The following is a 14904-nucleotide window of genomic DNA, read 5'->3' on the forward strand; positions in this document are numbered from 1 at the left end:
GCTATTTGAAACGTCAGTTCATCGTGTCTCTGCTTAATATTGATAATCAGTTCAATTCCCAAGCGGAATGTATCTATAACAAGTTTTACTATCTAGATTAATCGTTTGCTCCATTGATGCAAGTTCTGTCAACTAAGAATATTCCTCAGGGCGCCGAGGTCCCAGGTTAGATCCCGGCCCCGGGTCACTGTCCGTGAGGAGTTTGCACATTCTCCCCGTGTTTGCGAGCGTCTCTCCCCCACAACCCAAAGATGTGCAGCTTAGGTGGTCACACTAAATTGCTCTTTCATTTAAAAAAAATGGATATTCTACATTTACTTTTTTTAATGCCTGGGCTCATTTTTTTTCAGGTGAAGAAGAGAAATTATCCATGTTGTTTTGGACATACCTGTAGTCAACATAAGCAAAGCAGAGGTCGGGGTTAGATAGAGTTAAATGCCTTCTGCGCTGCCCAGTGAGTTTTAATTTTAGACTTTTTTCAAACGAAGAACAGAACTCAAATCTCAAAGGATCCCAGATTGGGATCTGAACTTGCTTTTTTAGTTTGCTCATGGGCCATGGGTGTGCCATCCCATAGCTCATTTCAAAAGATGAGTCAACCACGTTGCTGAGGATTTGGAGTCACAATAAGGCCAGACCAGATCTGGATGTCAGACTTCCTTTCCTGAATGGAATGAAATGAAATGAATATCGCTTATTGTCACAAGTAGGCTTCAAATGAAGTTACTGTGAAAAGCCCCAAGTCGCCACTTTCCGGCGCCTGTTCGAGGAGGCTGGTACGGAACTTGAACTGTGCTGCTGGCTTGTCTTGGTTTGCTTTCATAATCAGCGATTTAGTCCTGTGCTAAACCACTCCCAGCTGGAATTAGTGAAACAGATGGGGTGTTATTTTCAAAACAACAGAATATAATTCGAATAATTTTTTATTCAATTCAAAATTGTGTTTGGAAATATTCCCTCCACAGGCCACCGCCTTCCTCCCTCATAGCTCAAGTGTTGCATTCGGTTTAGATGAGCAATTAGCTCAGTATTATCAATCAGAGAAGAGGAAAGCGCTTTTGACGGGAGCTGCCATCAAGCGGAAAGCTCCGACATTGGGAAGAGCCGTCGTGAAGCAAGTTAGGGTTTGGACCTGTGAGTCAGGATGTGTGTGGCAGACTTAGACGGCTGCAGAATGAAAATGCAGAATTTGAACCATGCAATATTCACTACCATCCACCAAAGGTCGCTGCACCCAGAATGTTTTCGCAAGAGCCCGGATAGCTCAGTCGGTAGAGCATCAGACTTTTAATCTGAGGGTCCAGGGTTCAAGTCCCTGTTCGGGCCATGCTTCTCAATCCCCATGTTAGTAAGGGAATTTGCTGAGAGTTTATATTATGGAGCGCCTGTTTATTTGTCATTTGAAATTTCGGATTCATGGAGGTTTGGTGGATTTAAAGGAATAGGTTTTGAAACACAGTTTCAGAAACCAGGCAGTGGCACCTGGGAACCATGTGCATTCAAAAGTGAATGCCAGAACATAGACTGGGAGATGTGAAGAGTTGGATGAGATCAGGTTGGTGGAGAATTCGGCATAAACAGTGGGCGAGGAGTGCATTGAGATAACCATGTCTACAAATATCAAAGTTCTTGCTCAAGTTTCAACAATCTGATGGATTGTTGAAAGCTCCTCTGTTTTATGATAGATTTGCGGGATGTTTGATTCGCTGGCAATGCCAACAGTAATTACCCATTTCATCTTGATCGAGAGATGGTGGCGGTCAGCTCCTTCATTAAATCGCCCCAATCTTGGTGGAATAGGCACATTCACAATGTTGCGAGCGAGGGTGTCACAGGATTCTGGCCCAATGACCCTGGAACGACGCCGATATATTCCCAGGTCAGGATGTGAGTAAATTCACGGGGAAATTTCAGCTGGTCGTATTTGTGCACTGCGATCATTTTATATCAATCAACGATTGATGCTGGCGTGAAGTCATCGAGGCAATGAACACGGAATAAAGCCCATCAATCCCCTGTCTGTTCCAATCCCATTTTCCATCTCAAGGTCAGCGCATTTAACAGATGGCATTCGACAGAAGGTGAGTGGGATACTGGCTCCTGTTGGCGAATTGAATTCGACTGGGAGAGAGGTTGCGGGAGACACAGGAGGTAAGTGGGGAAACTCTCCCTCAGTGTACCGGGTCAGGCGCCGGAACGGGGCGACCAGGGGATTTTCACAGTAACTTCATTGCAGTGTTAATTGCAGCCTACTTCGGACACTATTATCAATTATTATTACAAGCCATACAGACTCTCACTTCGGCAAATCAATAACAAACGTCATTTTAACAGCAGAATTTGAAACCTTTGCAAGCTTGACGCTATTTGAAACGTCAGTTCATCGTGTCTCTGCTTAATATTGATAATCAGTTCAATTCCCAAGCGGAATGTATCTATAACAAGTTTTACTATCTAGATTAATCGTTTGCTCCATTGATGCAAGTTCTGTCAACTAAGAATATTCCTCAGGGCGCCGAGGTCCCAGGTTAGATCCCGGCCCCGGGTCACTGTCCGTGAGGAGTTTGCACATTCTCCCCGTGTTTGCGAGCGTCTCTCCCCCACAACCCAAAGATGTGCAGCTTAGGTGGTCACACTAAATTGCTCTTTCATTTAAAAAAAATGGATATTCTACATTTACTTTTTTTAATGCCTGGGCTCATTTTTTTTCAGGTGAAGAAGAGAAATTATCCATGTTGTTTTGGACATACCTGTAGTCAACATAAGCAAAGCAGAGGTCGGGGTTAGATAGAGTTAAATGCCTTCTGCGCTGCCCAGTGAGTTTTAATTTTAGACTTTTTTCAAACGAAGAACAGAACTCAAATCTCAAAGGATCCCAGATTGGGATCTGAACTTGCTTTTTTAGTTTGCTCATGGGCCATGGGTGTGCCATCCCATAGCTCATTTCAAAAGATGAGTCAACCACGTTGCTGAGGATTTGGAGTCACAATAAGGCCAGACCAGATCTGGATGTCAGACTTCCTTTCCTGAATGGAATGAAATGAAATGAATATCGCTTATTGTCACAAGTAGGCTTCAAATGAAGTTACTGTGAAAAGCCCCAAGTCGCCACTTTCCGGCGCCTGTTCGAGGAGGCTGGTACGGAACTTGAACTGTGCTGCTGGCTTGTCTTGGTTTGCTTTCATAATCAGCGATTTAGTCCTGTGCTAAACCACTCCCAGCTGGAATTAGTGAAACAGATGGGGTGTTATTTTCAAAACAACAGAATATAATTCGAATAATTTTTTATTCAATTCAAAATTGTGTTTGGAAATATTCCCTCCACAGGCCACCGCCTTCCTCCCTCATAGCTCAAGTGTTGCATTCGGTTTAGATGAGCAATTAGCTCAGTATTATCAATCAGAGAAGAGGAAAGCGCTTTTGACGGGAGCTGCCATCAAGCGGAAAGCTCCGACATTGGGAAGAGCCGTCGTGAAGCAAGTTAGGGTTTGGACCTGTGAGTCAGGATGTGTGTGGCAGACTTAGACGGCTGCAGAATGAAAATGCAGAATTTGAACCATGCAATATTCACTACCATCCACCAAAGGTCGCTGCACCCAGAATGTTTTCGCAAGAGCCCGGATAGCTCAGTCGGTAGAGCATCAGACTTTTAATCTGAGGGTCCAGGGTTCAAGTCCCTGTTCGGGCCATGCTTCTCAATCCCCATGTTAGTAAGGGAATTTGCTGAGAGTTTATATTATGGAGCGCCTGTTTATTTGTCATTTGAAATTTCGGATTCATGGAGGTTTGGTGGATTTAAAGGAATAGGTTTTGAAACACAGTTTCAGAAACCAGGCAGTGGCACCTGGGAACCATGTGCATTCAAAAGTGAATGCCAGAACATGGACTGGGAGATGTGAAGAGTTGGATGAGATCAGGTTGGTGGAGAATTCGGCATAAACAGTGGGCGAGGAGTGCATTGAGATAACCATGTCTACAAATATCAAAGTTCTTGCTCAAGTTTCAACAATCTGATGGAGTAAAGTACATGAGGATTTTTGAAAGCTCCTCTGTTTTATGATAGATTTGCGGGATGTTTGATTCGCTGGCAATGCCAACAGTAATTACCCATTTCATCTTGATCGAGAGATGGTGGCGGTCAGCTCCTTCATTAAATCGCCCCAATCTTGGTGGAATAGGCACATTCACAATGTTGCGAGCGAGGGTGTCACAGGATTCTGGCCCAATGACCCTGGAACGACGCCGATATATTCCCAGGTCAGGATGTGAGTAAATTCACGGGGAAATTTCAGCTGGTCGTATTTGTGCACTGCGATCATTTAATATCAATCAACGATTGATGCTGGCGTGAAGTCATCGAGGCAATGAACACGGAATAAAGCCCATCAATCCCCTGTCTGTTCCAATCCAATTTTCCATCTCAAGGTCAGCGTATTTAACAGATGGCATTCGACAGAAGATGAGTGGGATACTGGCTCCTGTTGGCGAATTGAATTCGACTGGGAGAGAGGTTGCGGGAGACACAGGAGGTAAGTGGGGAAACTCTCCCTCAGTGTACCGGGTCAGGCCCCGGAACGTGGCGACCAGGGGATTTTCACAGTAACTTCATTGCAGTGTTAATTGCAGCCTACTTCGGACACTATTATCAATTATAATTACAAGCCATACAGACTCTCACTTCGGCAAATCGATAACAAACGTCATTTTAACAGCAGAATTTGAAACCTTTGCAAGCTTGACGCTATTTGAAACGTCAGTTCATCGTGTCTCTGCTTAATATTGATAATCAGTTCAATTCACAAGCAGAATGTATCTATAACAAGTTTTACTATCTAGATTAATCGTTTGCTCCATTGATGCAAGTTCTGTCAACTAAGAATATTCCTCAGGGCGCCGAGGTCCCAGGTTAGATCCCGGCCCCGGGTCACTGTCCGTGAGGAGTTTGCACATTCTCCCCGTGTTTGCGAGCGTCTCTCCCCCACAACCCAAAGATGTGCAGCTTAGGTGGTCACACTAAATTGCTCTTTCATTTAAAAAAAATGGATATTCTACATTTACTTTTTTTAATGCCTGGGCTCATTTTTTTTCAGGTGGAGAAGAGAAATTATCCATGTTGTTTTGGACATACCTGTAGTCAACATAAGCAAAGCAGAGGTCGGGGTTAGATAGAGTTAAATGCCTTCTGCGCTGCCCAGTGAGTTTTAATTTTAGACTTTTTTCAAACGAAGAACAGAACTCAATTCTCAAAGGATCCTAGATTGGGATCTGAACTTGCTTTTTTAGTTTGCTCATGGGCCATGGGTGTGCCATCCCATAGCTCATTTCAAAAGATGAGTCAACCACGTTGCTGAGGATTTGGAGTCACAATAAGGCCAGACCAGATCTGGATGTCAGACTTCCTTTCCTGAATGGAATGAAATGAAATGAATATCGCTTATTGTCACAAGTAGGCTTCAAATGAAGTTACTGTGAAAAGCCCCAAGTCGCCACTTTCCGGCGCCTGTTCGAGGAGGCTGGTACGGAACTTGAACTGTGCTGCTGGCTTGTCTTGGTTTGCTTTCATAATCAGCGATTTAGTCCTGTGCTAAACCACTCCCAGCTGGAATTAGTGAAACAGATGGGGTTTTATTTTCAAAACAACAGAATATAATTCGAATAATTTTTTATTCAATTCAAAATTGTGTTTGGAAATATTCCCTCCACAGGCCACCGCCTTCCTCCCTCATAGCTCAAGTGTTGCATTCGGTTTAGATGAGCAATTAGCTCAGTATTATCAATCAGAGAAGAGGAAAGCGCTTTTGACGGGAGCTGCCATCAAGCGGAAAGCTCCGACATTGGGAAGAGCGGTCGTGAAGCAAGTTAGGGTTTGGACCTGTGAGTCAGGATGTGTGTGGCAGACTTAGACGGCTGCAGAATGAAAATGCAGAATTTGAACCATGCAATATTCACTACCATCCACCAAAGGTCGCTGCACCCAGAATGTTTTCGCAAGAGCCCGGATAGCTCAGTCGGTAGAGCATCAGACTTTTAATCTGAGGGTCCAGGGTTCAAGTCCCTGTTCGGGCGATGCTTCTCAATCCCCATGTTAGTAAGGGAATTTGCTGAGAGTTTATATTATGGAGCGCCTGTTTATTTGTCATTTGAAATTTCGGATTCATGGAGGTTTGGTGGATTTAAAGGAATAGGTTTTGAAACACAGTTTCAGAAACCAGGCAGTGGAACCTGGGAACCATGTGCATTCAAAAGTGAATGCCAGAACATGGACTGGGAGATGTGAAGAGTTGGATGAGATCAGGTTGGTGGAGAATTCGGCATAAACAGTGGGCGAGGAGTGCATTGAGATAACCAAGTCTACAAATATCAAAGTTCTTGCTGAAGTTTCAACAAGCTGATGGAGTAAAGTACATGAGGATTTTTGAAAGCTCCTCTGTTTTATGATAGATTTGCGGGATGTTTGATTCGCTGGCAATGCCAACAGTAATTACCCATTTCATCTTGATCGAGAGAGGGTGGCGGTCAGCTCCTTCATTAAATCGCCCCAATCTTGGTGGAATAGGCACATTCACAATGTTGCGAGCGAGGGTGTCACAGGATTCTGGCCCAATGACCCTGGAACGACGCCGATATATTCCCAGGTCAGGATGTGAGTAAATTCACGGGGAAATTTCAGCTGGTCGTATTTGTGCACTGCGATCATTTTATATCAATCAACGATTGATGCTGGCGTGAAGTCATCGAGGCAATGAACACGGAATAAAGCCCATCAATCCCCTGTCTGTTCCAATCCCATTTTCCATCTCAGGGTCAGCGCATTTAACAGATGGCATTCGACAGAAGGTGAGTGGGATACTGGCTCCTGTTGGCGAATTGAATTCGACTGGGAGAGAGGTTGCGGGAGACACAGGAGGTAAGTGGGGAAACTCTCCCTCAGTGTACCGGGTCAGGCGCCGGAACGTGGCGACCAGGGGATTTTCACAGTAACTTCATTGCAGTGTTAATTGCAGCCTACTTCGGACACTATTATCAATTATTATTACAAGCCATACAGACTCTCACTTCGGCAAATCGATAACAAACGTCATTTTAACAGCAGAATTTGAAACCTTTGCAAGCTTGACGCTATTTGAAACGTCAGTTCATCGTGTCTCTGCTTAATATTGATAATCAGTTCAATTCACAAGCGGAATGTATCTATAACAAGTTTTACTATCTAGATTAATCGTTTGCTCCATTGATGCAAGTTCTGTCAACTAAGAATATTCCTCAGGGCGCCGAGGTCCCAGGTTAGATCCCGGCCCCGGGTCACTGTCCGTGAGGAGTTTGCACATTCTCCCCGTGTTTGCGAGCGTCTCTCCCCCACAACCCAAAGATGTGCAGCTTAGGTGGTCACACTAAATTGCTCTTTCATATAAAAAAAATGGATATTCTACATTTACTTTTTTTAATGCCTGGGCTCATTTTTTTTCAGGTGGAGAAGAGAAATTATCCATGTTGTTTTGGACATACCTGTAGTCAACATAAGCAAAGCAGAGGTCGGGGTTAGATAGAGTTAAATGCCTTCTGCGCTGCCCAGTGAGTTTTAATTTTAGACTTTTTTCAAACGAAGAACAGAACTCAAATCTCAAAGGATCCTAGATTGGGATCTGAACTTGCTTTTTTAGTTTGCTCATGGGCCATGGGTGTGCCATCCCATAGCTCATTTCAAAAGATGAGTCAACCACGTTGCTGAGGATTTGGAGTCACAATAAGGCCAGACCAGATCTGGATGTCAGACTTCCTTTCCTGAATGGAATGAAATGAAATGAATATCGCTTATTGTCACAAGTAGGCTTCAAATGAAGTTACTGTGAAAAGCCCCAAGTCGCCACTTTCCAGCGCCTGTTCGAGGAGGCTGGTACTGAACTTGAACTGTGCTGCTGGCTTGTCTTGGTTTGCTTTCATAATCAGCGATTTAGTCCTGTGCTAAACTACTCCCAGCTGGAATTAGTGAAACAGATGGGGTTTTATTTTCAAAACAACAGAATATAATTCGAATAATTTTTTATTCAATTCAAAATTGTGTTTGGAAATATTCCCTCCACAGGCCACCGCCTTCCTCCCTCATAGCTCAAGTGTTGCATTCGGTTTAGATGAGCAATTAGCTCAGTATTATCAATCTTTGATCTCAATCAGAGAAGAGGAAAGCGCTTTTGACGGGAGCTGCCATCAAGCGGAAAGCTCCGACATTGGGAAGAGCGGTCGTGAAGCAAGTTAGGGTTTGGACCTGTGAGTCAGGATGTGTGTGGCAGACTTACACGGCTGCAGAATGAAAATGCAGAATTTGAACCATGCAATATTCACTACCATCCACCAAAGGTCGCTGCACCCAGAATGTTTTCGCAAGAGCCCGGATAGCTCAGTCGGTAGAGCATCAGACTTTTAATCTGTGGGTCCAGAGTTCAAGTCCCTGTTCGGGCGATGCTTCTCAATCCCCATGTTAGTAAGGGAGTTTGCTGAGAGTTTATATTATGGAGCGCCTGTTTATTTGTCATTTGAAATTTCGGATTCATGGAGGTTTGGTGGATTTAAAGGAATAGGTTTTGAAACACAGTTTCAGAAACCAGGCAGTGGCACCTGGGAACCATGTGCATTCAAAAGTGAATGCCAGAACATGGACTGGGAGATGTGAAGAGTTGGATGAGATCAGGTTGGTGGAGAATTCGGCATAAACAGTGGGCGAGGAGTGCATTGAGATAACCATGTCTACAAATATCAAAGTTCTTGCTGAAGTTTCAACAATCTGATGGAGTAAAGTACATGAGGATTTTTGAAAGCTCCTCTGTTTTATGATAGATTTGCGGGATGTTTGATTCGCTGGCAATGCCAACAGTAATTACCCATTTCATCTTGATCGAGAGATGGTGGCGGTCAGCTCCTTCATTAAATCGCCCCAATCTTGGTGGAATAGGCACATTCACAATGTTGCGAGCGAGGGTGTCACAGGATTCTGGCCCAATGACCCTGGAACGACGCCGATATATTCCCAGGTCAGGATGTGAGTAAATTCACGGGGAAATTTCAGCTGGTCGTATTTGTGCACTGCGATCATTTAATATCAATCAACGATTGATGCTGGCGTGAAGTCATCGAGGCAATGAACACGGAATAAAGCCCATCAATCCCCTGTCTGTTCCAATCCAATTTTCCATCTCAAGGTCAGCGTATTTAACAGATGGCATTCGACAGAAGATGAGTGGGATACTGGCTCCTGTTGGCGAATTGAATTCGACTGGGAGAGAGGTTGCGGGAGACACAGGAGGTAAGTGGGGAAACTCTCCCTCAGTGTACCGGGTCAGGCGCCGGAACGTGGCGACCAGGGGATTTTCACAGTAACTTCATTGCAGTGTTAATTGCAGCCTACTTCGGACACTATTATCAATTATTATTACAAGCCATACAGACTCTCACTTCGGCAAATCGATAACAAACGTCATTTTAACAGCAGAATTTGAAACCTTTGCAAGCTTGACGCTATTTGAAACGTCAGTTCATCGTGTCTCTGCTTAATATTGATAATCAGTTCAATTCACAAGCAGAATGTATCTATAACAAGTTTTACTATCTAGATTAATCGTTTGCTCCATTGATGCAAGTTCTGTCAACTAAGAATATTCCTCAGGGCGCCGAGGTCCCAGGTTAGATCCCGGCCCCGGGTCACTGTCCGTGAGGAGTTTGCACATTCTCCCCGTGTTTGCGAGCGTCTCTCCCCCACAACCCAAAGATGTGCAGCTTAGGTGGTCACACTAAATTGCTCTTTCATTTAAAAAAAATGGATATTCTACATTTACTTTTTTTAATGCCTGGGCTCATTTTTTTTCAGGTGGAGAAGAGAAATTATCCATGTTGTTTTGGACATACCTGTAGTCAACATAAGCAAAGCAGAGGTCGGGGTTAGATAGAGTTAAATGCCTTCTGCGCTGCCCAGTGAGTTTTAATTTTAGACTTTTTTCAAACGAAGAACAGAACTCAAATCTCAAAGGATCCCAGATTGGGATCTGAACTTGCTTTTTTAGTTTGCTCATGGGCCATGGGTGTGCCATCCCATAGCTCATTTCAAAAGATGAGTCAACCACGTTGCTGAGGATTTGGAGTCACAATAAGGCCAGACCAGATCTGGATGTCAGACTTCCTTTCCTGAATGGAATGAAATGAAATGAATATCGCTTATTGTCACAAGTAGGCTTCAAATGAAGTTACTGTGAAAAGCCCCAAGTCGCCACTTTCCGGCGCCTGTTCGAGGAGGCTGGTACGGAACTTGAACTGTGCTGCTGGCTTGTCTTGGTTTGCTTTCATAATCAGCGATTTAGTCCTGTGCTAAACCACTCCCAGCTGGAATTAGTGAAACAGATGGGGTGTTATTTTCAAAACAACAGAATATAATTCGAATAATTTTTTATTCAATTCAAAATTGTGTTTGGAAATATTCCCTCCACAGGCCACCGCCTTCCTCCCTCATAGCTCAAGTGTTGCATTCGGTTTAGATGAGCAATTAGCTCAGTATTATCAATCAGAGAAGAGGAAAGCGCTTTTGACGGGAGCTGCCATCAAGCGGAAAGCTCCGACATTGGGAAGAGCGGTCGTGAAGCAAGTTAGGGTTTGGACCTGTGAGTCAGGATGTGTGTGGCAGACTTAGACGGCTGCAGAATGAAAATGCAGAATTTGAACCATGCAATATTCACTACCATCCACCAAAGGTCGCTGCACCCAGAATGTTTTCGCAAGAGCCCGGATAGCTCAGTCGGTAGAGCATCAGACTTTTAATCTGAGGGTCCAGGGTTCAAGTCCCTGTTCGGGCGATGCTTCTCAATCCCCATGTTAGTAAGGGAGTTTGCTGAGAGTTTATATTATGGAGCGCCTGTTTATTTGTCATTTGAAATTTCGGATTCATGGAGGTTTGGTGGATTTAAAGGAATAGGTTTTGAAACACAGTTTCAGAAACCAGGCAGTGGCACCTGGGAACCATGTGCATTCAAAACTGAATGCCAGAACATGGACTGGGAGATGTGAAGAGTTGGATGAGATCAGGTTGGTGGAGAATTCGGCATAAACAGTGGGCGAGGAGTGCATTGAGATAACCATGTCTACAAATATCAAAGTTCTTGCTGAAGTTTCAACAATCTGATGGAGTAAAGTACATGAGGATTTTTGAAAGCTCCTCTGTTTTATGATAGATTTGCGGGATGTTTGATTCGCTGGCAATGCCAACAGTAATTACCCATTTCATCTTGATCGAGAGATGGTGGCGGTCAGCTCCTTCATTAAATCGCCCCAATCTTGGTGGAATAGGCACATTCACAATGTTGCGAGCGAGGGTGTCACAGGATTCTGGCCCAATGACCCTGGAACGACGCCGATATATTCCCAGGTCAGGATGTGAGTAAATTCACGGGGAAATTTCAGCTGGTCGTATTTGTGCACTGCGATCATTTAATATCAATCAACGATTGATGCTGGCGTGAAGTCATCGAGGCAATGAACACGGAATAAAGCCCATCAATCCCCTGTCTGTTCCAATCCCATTTTCCATCTCAAGGTCAGCGTATTTAACAGATGGCATTCGACAGAAGATGAGTGGGATACTGGCTCCTGTTAGCGAATTGAATTCGACTGGGAGAGAGGTTGCGGGAGACACAGGAGGTAAGTGGGGAAACTCTCCCTCAGTGTACCGGGTCAGGCCCCGGAACGTGGCGACCAGGGGATTTTCACAGTAACTTCATTGCAGTGTTAATTGCAGCCTACTTCGGACACTATTATCAATTATTATTACAAGCCATACAGACTCTCACTTCGGCAAATCGATAACAAACGTCATTTTAACAGCAGAATTTGAAACCTTTGCAAGCTTGACGCTATTTGAAACGTCAGTTCATCGTGTCTCTGCTTAATATTGATAATCAGTTCAATTCACAAGCAGAATGTATCTATAACAAGTTTTACTATCTAGATTAATCGTTTGCTCCATTGATGCAAGTTCTGTCAACTAAGAATATTCCTCAGGGCGCCGAGGTCCCAGGTTAGATCCCGGCCCCGGGTCACTGTCCGTGAGGAGTTTGCACATTCTCCCCGTGTTTGCGAGCGTCTCTCCCCCACAACCCAAAGATGTGCAGCTTAGGTGGTCACACTAAATTGCTCTTTCATTTAAAAAAAATGGATATTCTACATTTACTTTTTTTAATGCCTGGGCTCATTTTTTTTCAGGTGGAGAAGAGAAATTATCCATGTTGTTTTGGACATACCTGTAGTCAACATAAGCAAAGCAGAGGTCGGGGTTAGATAGAGTTAAATGCCTTCTGCGCTGCCCAGTGAGTTTTAATTTTAGACTTTTTTCAAACGAAGAACAGAACTCAAATCTCAAAGGATCCCAGATTGGGATCTGAACTTGCTTTTTTAGTTTGCTCATGGGCCATGGGTGTGCCATCCCATAGCTCATTTCAAAAGATGAGTCAACCACGTTGCTGAGGATTTGGAGTCACAATAAGGCCAGACCAGATCTGGATGTCAGACTTCCTTTCCTGAATGGAATGAAATGAAATGAATATCGCTTATTGTCACAAGTAGGCTTCAAATGAAGTTACTGTGAAAAGCCCCAAGTCGCCACTTTCCGGCGCCTGTTCGAGGAGGCTGGTACGGAACTTGAACTGTGCTGCTGGCTTGTCTTGGTTTGCTTTCATAATCAGCGATTTAGCCCTGTGCTAAACCACTCCCAGCTGGAATTAGTGAAACAGATGGGGTTTTATTTTCAAAACAACAGAATATAATTCGAATAATTTTTTATTCAATTCAAAATTGTGTTTGGAAATATTCCCTCCACAGGCCACCGCCTTCCTCCCTCATAGCTCAAGTGTTGCATTCGGTTTAGATGAGCAATTAGCTCAGTATTATCAATCAGAGAAGAGGAAAGCGCTTTTGACGGGAGCTGCCATCAAGCGGAAAGCTCCGACATTGGGAAGAGCGGTCGTGAAGCAAGTTAGGGTTTGGACCTGTGAGTCAGGATGTGTGTGGCAGACTTAGACGGCTGCAGAATGAAAATGCAGAATTTGAACCATGCAATATTCACTACCATCCACCAAAGGTCGCTGCACCCAGAATGTTTTCGCAAGAGCCCGGATAGCTAAGTCGGTAGAGCAGCAGACTTTTAATCTGAGGGTCCAGGGTTCAAGTCCCTGTTCGGGCGATGCTTCTCAATCCCCATGTTAGTAAGGGAATTTGCTGAGAGTTTATATTATGGAGCGCCTGTTTATTTGTCATTTGAAATTTCGGATTCATGGAGGTTTGGTGGATTTAAAGGAATAGGTTTTGACAAGCGGAATGTTTCTATAACAAGTTTTACTATGCAGATTAATCGTTTGCTCCATTGATGCAAGTTCTGTCAACTAAGAATATTCCTCAGGGCGCCGAGGTCCCAGGTTAGATCCCGGCCCCGGGTCACTGTCCGTGAGGAGTTTGAACATTCTCCCCGTGTTTGCGTGGGTCTCTCCCCCACAACCCAAAGATGTGCAGCTTAGGTGGATTGGTCATACATGCTCTTTCATTGAAAAAAATGGATATTCTACATTTACTTTTTTTAATGCCTGGGCTCATTTTTTTTTCAGGTGGAGAAGAGAAATTATCCATGTTGTTTTGGAAATATCTGTAATCAACATAAGCAAAGCAGAGGTCGGGGTTAGATAGAGTTAAATGCCCTCTGCACTGGCCAGCGATTTTTAATTTTAGACTTTTTTCAAACGAAGAACAGAACCCAAATCTCATAGGATCCCAAAGTGGGATCTGAACTCTTGCATTTTTAGTTTGCTCATGGGCCATGGGTGTGCCATCCCATAGCTAATTTCAAAAGTTGAGTCAACCGCGTTGCTGAGGATTTTGAGTCTCATTAAGGCCAGACCAGATCTGGATGGCAGACTTCCTTTCCTGAATGGAATGAAATGAAATGAAAATCGCTTATTGTCACAAGTAGGCTTCAAATGAAGTTACTGTGAAAAGCCCCAAGTCGCCACTTTCCGGCGCCTGTCTGAAGAGGTTGGTACGGTATTTGAACTGTGCTGCTGGGTTGTCTTGGTTTGCTTTCAAAATCAGCGAATTAGCCCTGTGCTAAACCACTCCCAGCTGGAATTAGTGAAACAGATGGTGTTTTATTTTCAAAACAACAGACTATAATTCGAGTGATTTTTTATTCAATTCAAATTTATGTTTGGAAATATTCCCTCCACAGGCCACCGCCTTCCTCCCTCATAGCGCAAGTTTTGCATTCACTTTAGATGAGCAATTAGCTCAGTATGATCAATTTGTGCTCTCAATCAGAGAAGAGTTTGATGGGAGTTGCCGTCAAGTGGGTAGCTCCGACATTGTGAAGAGCGGTCGTGAATCAAGTTAGGGTTTGGGCCAGTGAGTCAGGATGTGTGTGGCAGACTTAGACGGCTGCAGAATGAAAATGCAGAATTTGAACCATGCAATATTCACTACCATCCACCAAAGGACGCTGCGCTCAGCACGTTTGCAAGAGCCCGGATAGCTCAGTCGGTAGAGCATTAGACTTTTAATCTGAGGGTCCCGGGTTCAAGTCCCTGTTCGGGCGATAATTTTAAGTCTCAATACTAGATGCTAACGTGAACTCGTCGAGTTCGCCTGCTGGGAAAGAGGCCCATCGTCCCATTGTATCTCTGCTGCCCATCAAACCCCTGTCTGTTCCAATCCCACTGTCCATCGACATTGCCCACCGAGGCGGTATGCCGAGTGCCCAGGTGGAGATGGTGAGCAGTTTCAAATTTCAAGGGGGACACCTCCATGTATCTCCAAACAACTATGAATGGACAACAGCGCCATAACTTCCTGAGGAATCTAAGGAGATTCGGCATGTCCACAGTAACT

At 44.2% G+C, this 14904-nt stretch overlaps 7 non-coding genes across 7 annotated transcripts; all 7 read left to right on the plus strand.

Annotated features, from left to right (window-relative positions):
- The first annotated feature begins 1253 nt into the window (after positions 1-1253).
- On the plus strand, positions 1254-1326 carry trnak-uuu. The gene has a single exon. It is a non-coding gene; the product is annotated as a tRNA-Lys (tRNA).
- A 2289-nt stretch (positions 1327-3615) lies between these two features.
- trnak-uuu lies at positions 3616-3688 on the plus strand. Its single transcript has one exon. It is a non-coding gene; the product is annotated as a tRNA-Lys (tRNA).
- A 2305-nt stretch (positions 3689-5993) lies between these two features.
- Positions 5994-6066, plus strand: trnak-uuu. Its single transcript has one exon. It is a non-coding gene; the product is annotated as a tRNA-Lys (tRNA).
- A 2318-nt stretch (positions 6067-8384) lies between these two features.
- On the plus strand, positions 8385-8457 carry trnak-uuu. Its single transcript has one exon. It is a non-coding gene; the product is annotated as a tRNA-Lys (tRNA).
- Positions 8458-10762: 2305 nt separating this feature from the next.
- trnak-uuu lies at positions 10763-10835 on the plus strand. The gene has a single exon. It is a non-coding gene; the product is annotated as a tRNA-Lys (tRNA).
- Positions 10836-13140: 2305 nt separating this feature from the next.
- On the plus strand, positions 13141-13213 carry trnak-uuu. The gene has a single exon. It is a non-coding gene; the product is annotated as a tRNA-Lys (tRNA).
- A 1325-nt stretch (positions 13214-14538) lies between these two features.
- trnak-uuu lies at positions 14539-14611 on the plus strand. The gene has a single exon. It is a non-coding gene; the product is annotated as a tRNA-Lys (tRNA).
- Positions 14612-14904: the final 293 nt, after the last annotated feature.

Source organism: Scyliorhinus canicula, chromosome 6 (genome assembly GCF_902713615.1).
Source record: "Scyliorhinus canicula chromosome 6, sScyCan1.1, whole genome shotgun sequence".
NCBI classification, from domain to species: domain Eukaryota; kingdom Metazoa; phylum Chordata; class Chondrichthyes; order Carcharhiniformes; family Scyliorhinidae; genus Scyliorhinus; species Scyliorhinus canicula.